Source organism: Elaeis guineensis, chromosome 2 (assembly GCF_000442705.2).
Source record: "Elaeis guineensis isolate ETL-2024a chromosome 2, EG11, whole genome shotgun sequence".
Classification (NCBI taxonomy): domain Eukaryota; kingdom Viridiplantae; phylum Streptophyta; class Magnoliopsida; order Arecales; family Arecaceae; genus Elaeis; species Elaeis guineensis.
Genome location: NC_025994.2, coordinates 92,024,793 through 92,031,346, shown reverse-complemented (window position 1 = coordinate 92,031,346; position 6,554 = coordinate 92,024,793). Strand labels below are relative to the sequence as shown.

Sequence of the window (6,554 nt, the reverse complement as noted above, 5' to 3'; positions counted from 1 at the left end):
CCAACCAAATAAGATCTAAATTTTTCTAAAGCAAAGACAACGGCAAGGAACTCCTTCTCAGTTGTGGTGTAGTTAAGCTGCGCATCATTTAAGATTTTACTTGCATAATATATCACTCTAGGCAGCTTATTTATCCGTTGATCTAAGATTGCTTCCACAACATGATCGGACGCATCACACATTAATTCAAATGGTTCAGACCAGACAGGAGGATGAATGATTGGAGCTAATACAAGTGCTTTTTTTAGAAATTCAAAAGATTCCAAGCACTCATGAGTAAATTCAAATTTGGTATCCTTTGCCAAAAGATTAGTCAGTGGACGTGCTACTTTGCTAAAGTTGGCAATAAATCTTCTATAGAATCCAGCATGACCTAAAAATGAACGTATTTCTTTCACAGATTTAGATGGTGGAAGACTTGCAATTAGATCTATTTTGGCCTTGTCTACTTCAATCCCCTTTTTAGAAATGACATGGCCAAGAACTATTTCCTGTTTGACCATAAACTGACATTTTTCCCAGTTGAGAATTAAGTGCTTCTCCTTACATCGTTCTAGACCTAATTGCAGGTGATTCAGACACTCGGAGAAGGTTAGGCCAAAAACAGAAAAGTCATCCATAAAAATTTCTAGAAATCGTTCTATCATATCTGAAAACATGCTGATCATGCATCTCTGGAAGGTTGCCGGTGCATTACATAGTCCAAAGGACATTCGTCTATAGGCAAAAGTACCAAATGGACAGGTGAATGTAGTCTTTTCTTGATCTTCAGCGGCTATGGGGATCTGGTTGTAACCGGAGTATCCATCAAGAAAACAGTAAAACTCTTGTCCGGCTAGTCTTTCCAACATTTGATCAATAAATGGCAAAGGAAAGTGATCTTTCCTTGTCGCAGCATTCAACTTTCTATAGTCTATACAAACCCTCCATCCCGTTTGGGTCCTAGTTGGGATAAGTTCGTTTGCATCATTTTGGACCACTGTTATCCCAAATTTCTTGGGTACTACTTGAACTGGGCTTACCCAAGAGCTATCAGAAATAGGATAAATTATTCCACTGTCTAGGAGTTTCAGAATCTCCTTTTTAACTACATCCTTCATAGCTGGATTAAGACTTCTTTGGGCTTCTCTTGTTGGTTTAGCCTCTTCCTCTAAGTATATTCTATGTTGAACTATAGAAGGACTTATTCCTTTGATATCTGCTATGGTCCAACCTATTGCTTCTTGATTTGCTTTTAGAACTGACACTAACTCCTCCTCTTGTTTGGGATCTAGGTCTGATGCAATAATTACAGGCAAAGTTTCTTTGGATCCTAGATATGCATACTTGAGATGTTCTAGGAGGGGTTTCAGTTCTAAAATGGGTGCTTCCTCTATCGATGGTTTAGGTGATGATTTCACCATCTCAATGATTGGTTCAGTAGGAAGTGTCGATTCCTGATTAATCTGATTTTCTTTAAGTATTTCATTGACATCCTCAGACTCATGGATTAACCAGGGGTTAGACTCTAGGTCGACTTCATCATCACTAATGTCAATGAATTCATAAATATCATCTTGGACTACATTGACATCAGCATGAGAAGAGGATTCTTGTTCTAAGTTAAAAATATTAAGCTCAATGGTCATATTCCCAAAGGATAACTTCATTAGACCATTTCGACAATTGATTTTAGCATTGACCGTAGCTAAGAATGGTCTTCCTAAAATGACAGGTATATGTCCTTTAGGATTCGCAACTGGCTCAGTCTCTAAAACAATAAAATCTACAGAGAAAATAAAATTTTCAACCTTTATCAGAACATCCTCGACCATTTCCTTAGGGATCCTGAGAGATCTATCGGCTAACTGTAATGTGATCCCAGTAGGTTGAAGTTTTTCTAATCCTAGTTGCTCATACACCGAATATGGAAGGATATTCACACTAGCTCCTAGATCTAGCAAGGCTTTTTTTATATTGGTTTCTCCAATAATACAAGAAATTGTTGGAGCTCCAGGGTCCTTATATTTAATTGGCACATGGCTAGATAGGTATGAACTGACACTTGCAGTCAAAAATATTTTCTTTGGTATATTAGTGGTCCTTTTCCTAGTGCAAAGATCTTTTAAAAATTTGGCATAAGTTGGAACCTGATGGATTATATCTAAAAGAGGAATATTAACTTGGACTTGTTTAAATACCTCTAAAATTTTGTCTAAATGTTCAGATTTATTGGATTTCAGTCTGTTTGAAAAAGGAGCTCTAGGACTTTTAAGTACTGGACTAGGTGAATTTTTAGTTTCTGGTGCTTGAGGTTGAAAGGTAGTAGTTTTAGAAGGTGACTCGGCAGATGAGTCCTCTATATCATCAAGTGCAACTACCTTATTGTCTATTTGTTTTCTCGATCTTAAGGTATGAATGGCATTTACACCATTAACTTGGTTTTCTTGTTGGGGTCGTGGACCATTTTGGTTCCTAGGATTTGGCTCAGGTTGGTTAGGTAACCTACCATGTTCTCGTTCACTAATGGTCGAAGCCAGCTGACTTACTTGTATTTTCAGATGGGCTATAGCTTGGGTGTTATTATTTACGAATTGACCCGTGGTTTGCATAAAGCTGGTATGTGTCTTCATCATGGCTTCTAGGCTTTTCTCTAAAGAGGTAATTTTCTTGTCATTATCATGGAAGCCTGGCGGGTTGTTCATCACTGGGTTGGACCTTAGATTTTGCTGATTGAAATTTGGATTGCCTACATTAGGATTCTGAGACCATGAGAAATTCAGGTGATTCCTCCAACCTGGGTTATATGTGGGTGCATAAGGATTGTTCAATGGTCCTTGATAGGTGGCATTCACCTGTGCACACTCATTCGAGTAGGAACATTCTTCTAAGACATGGTCTGGTGCATTGCACCCTTTACACATGGATGCAGATATTTGATTTACATTGGCTGGTCTCTGCAATTCTAAGGCTTCCAATCTACGTGTTAAGGTTGCAATCTTGGCCTCTGATGCTAGGATTGGTTGAATTTGATGCATTCCTCCTCTTGAAGGTGTAGCTTTATCAGGTTCCCTAGTTGTTTCCCACTGTAAATTTTTCTCGACTAGGTCTTCTAAGAATTGCCAAGCTTCAGTAGTTTCTTTGTCCATAAATTGGCCTTGGCATATGGACTCTAGCATGGTTCTTGAGTTTGAATCTAGCCCCTCATAGATGATCTGGCATAGTCTTCAAGTTTCTATTCCATGGTGTGGGCATTGGGTTAAAAGATTCTTGAAATGATCAAAGTACTTCCAAAATGATTCACCAGCTAGTTGGTAAAATTGATTTATTTCATTCCTAATCCTAGCTGTTTTATGATGGGGGAAATACTTTTTCAAAAATGTTCTCACAAAGTCCTCCCAGGTAGTGACAGAATGGTTTGACAGACTATAAAGCCATTTCTTAGCATTATCCTTAAGGACAAAGTTGATTAATCTAAGTTTGACCTCATCCTCTGTTAATTGTAGTTTCATGGTTGCACATACCTCCTCAAATTCTCTAATAAATATATAAGCATCCTCTAATCCTGTGAATTTTGGAAGCATATTTATGATTTGAGGTTTGATTTCAAAATTGTTAGCTGTGGGTTGTGGCAACCTGATACAAGATGGTTGGATGGAGCTAATTGGATAACACAAATCCTTAAGGGTCATGGGTTGGATTGGTTCAGCCATTGGAACAACAGGAATTGACTCAATTCTAACTAGACGATCCGACACTCTTCTCCACACACGAGGTGTACGGTTTTCGATGTTTATACAATTTTTTTTTTATAAAATTTTTATGTATAAGAAAAAGAAAGAAAAGAGAAAAAGTTCTAAAGAAAAGATCCTAAGGAGTCCTAAATCTAAAGAAAAATAACCAAATTAATTTAAATTTTAATAATTTTTTTTTCAAACAAGTGAAACAATAAATTAAACTCAATCTATCCTAGGGTTAACCTAAATCTAGACAGCTCCTAACTATTCCAAGATGACCCTTCAAGCCTTCCAGTGGAGATTGATCAACTAGTTAGCCAGGTAAGTATAAGAGGTGGGAGGTTCACTCATCGTTGCCTTTCTAGACACCAAACGAGTTGGCCAGGCCAGCAACTGAACCAATTTAACAAACCACCCTCAGGGACTTGCCTAGACACCAACTAATCAAACAACTCAAACTTGGTAGAACTCTTAGGGTTCCTTGTCCTATTGAGCTCGAATTCCTTAAGGTTGGCGTCTAATTGATTTTAAGATTAAAGGTCTAGGTAATGCAATATGATGGAGATGGTTTTTGGGCTAAGAAAGGGTAATGAAATCCCCACCTTATCTTGTTAATGGGTTGATGCCCTTAGATTAATTATGAAAATACAAATGCAAATAAACAAGATGACCAAGAATGTAAAAGATTTTAATTTAGAATTTTTTTTTATTTTGATATTTTACTTCACGATTATGAAATATCTTTTGTTTTGTTTTATTTTTTATTTTTTATTTTTTGATTAAGTAAATTCAAATGATTAGGTCTAAAAGGAAAAGTAATTAACTAAAAATAATAAAAGAGAAATTAGAAGCGTACCTGAGTTTTCCAGCAATCACCAACTAAATCTAGAAACCTAAAGGAAAAAGAAAGAGAGTTATAAAGCACGAAGAATAAATATTTGAAAATAATTTAAAACGCCAAATCTCCGACAACGGTGCCAAAAACTTGATGTGCAAATCTTAAAATTTGTAAATAAAATCACAAGCGCACAGTGTGTAGAGTAGCACGACCAGCGAGTACGGATCGATCCCACAGAGACTTGATTTAAAAATGATTTTCAAATCTATGCTCAAGCGAGCTTTAACGAAAATCGAAAGTTGTTTGCTAAAGACAATAAGACTAAGGATCTAGGGTTTTTGAATCCACTTGATCTAGATTAGGGAATTCTACCTAGAATTTTTTTTATTGATCCTAACGACTACTCCTCTTGTCTTTCCCAAGCATAGATTATGAAGGGACTAAGGCCCAACGATAACCCATCAAGATTCTTTACATGGGAGTAGTAACTAGGATCCCTTAGGATTTTCTCCTCCTATGCACTGAATCAAGCATGAACTATGAAGGGACTCTGACCCAACTGTAGTTCATCAAAAATTCTTGGCAAAAGAGGAAGAAAACGAAACCCTAAGAAAAAGAAAGAACCCTATGTAAAACTCCTACTCATGATCTAGCTTCATCGCAAACCCTAGAAGGGATGCTTAGCTAGACATGATCTAAATCTACTTGCAAAATTTAAATGCAGAAAAATAAACTACCCTAATTTCATAAATTAAACTATCCTAATTGCATAAATTTAAACTGCATAATTTAAACTAACCTAATTGCATAAAATTAAATTGCATAAATTAAACTATCTTAATTGCAAGAAAAATAAATTACATAATGTAAAGAGATAAAATTACATAAAAATAAGATTTTATATAAAAAAAAATTATTACAAAAACCTCAAAGCTCGAGGCTTGAGAAGAAAGCTAAAAACCCCACTATCTAGGGTTACAAGCTTGATCGGAAGGCCAGAATCCTCAAAAAAATAAGGGTCTTTGGGGGCTTTTTATAGGCATTTGGGGGTTATAAGATTTTCAAAACTTTAGATGTGGGATTAAGAGATTTTAGAGGACTGTTAGGGGTTTTAGGGACTCAAATCTCGCTCAAAAAGTACTTAAATCCATCAAGAAACCCTAGAAATTGTTTCAGCCGTCCGATCTTCATCTAAAGGACCCAATTCATCTAATAAATCAAGCCGGACGCGATTCTGGGCCGTCGGATCACGATCTGGGTGAAGCACTGCCGTTGGATCGCGCTGCAGAGATGGGATCAGGTCGGATGCATCGCAGACCATCCGATCAAGGCACTGGAAGATTTCGTCCGTTGGATCGCGTTGCAGAAGGATCCCGTGTTATCCTAGTGTTTATTGATTCTTGCAATTGCCTTGATTACGGTTGGATCTTGATCGGCTGCGATGGTGGCTGTCCGATGGTGCAAAAATGTGGAGCGTTGGATCTTGATCAGAGAAGATCGGACCATCGAGTGATGTGAAGTTACCAGGTTGCCCTTCGGACCTTCTTCTCTCTCCTCATGAGCCCTGGACCGTGCACGTGGATCGGGCTCGCGATGCATTGCGGTGAGCCGAGACTCGCTGATTGACTGGTTTATGGTGCGCCGATGGGTCCATGGTCCAGGCGCCTGTTGCTGTGGACCAGGCGGCTAACCAGATCATCAAATCAGTTGATTTTTGATCAATTTTGACCTGATTTGACTCGAATTTGACCCAATTGAGTCTTCTTTCTTCATTCTTCAATTTCTGGGTCAATTTAACTCCGTTTTGCGTAAAATTTACACCGTTAGAATCCTCTTTCCTTGTTCTTTCTATTGATGATCTCTTCTTCTGCAAAATATAATAACAAGTATCAATTTTTTAATAAAGTTAGATAATTTAGATATTAATTGACACTTTTTATGTCAATTTGTGACATAAATCAGTATGTCATATACGTCTCTAGATATTATTCTTTATACGA

General features: G+C 37.3%; 1 non-coding gene across 1 annotated transcript; it reads left to right on the top strand.

The window, feature by feature from the left end:
- Positions 1-3,216: 3,216 nt before the first annotated feature.
- LOC140855961 (small nucleolar RNA R71) lies at positions 3,217-3,323 on the top strand. Its single transcript, XR_012139403.1, has one exon. It is a non-coding gene; the product is annotated as a small nucleolar RNA R71 (small nucleolar RNA).
- The last annotated feature ends 3,231 nt before the right edge of the window (positions 3,324-6,554 follow it).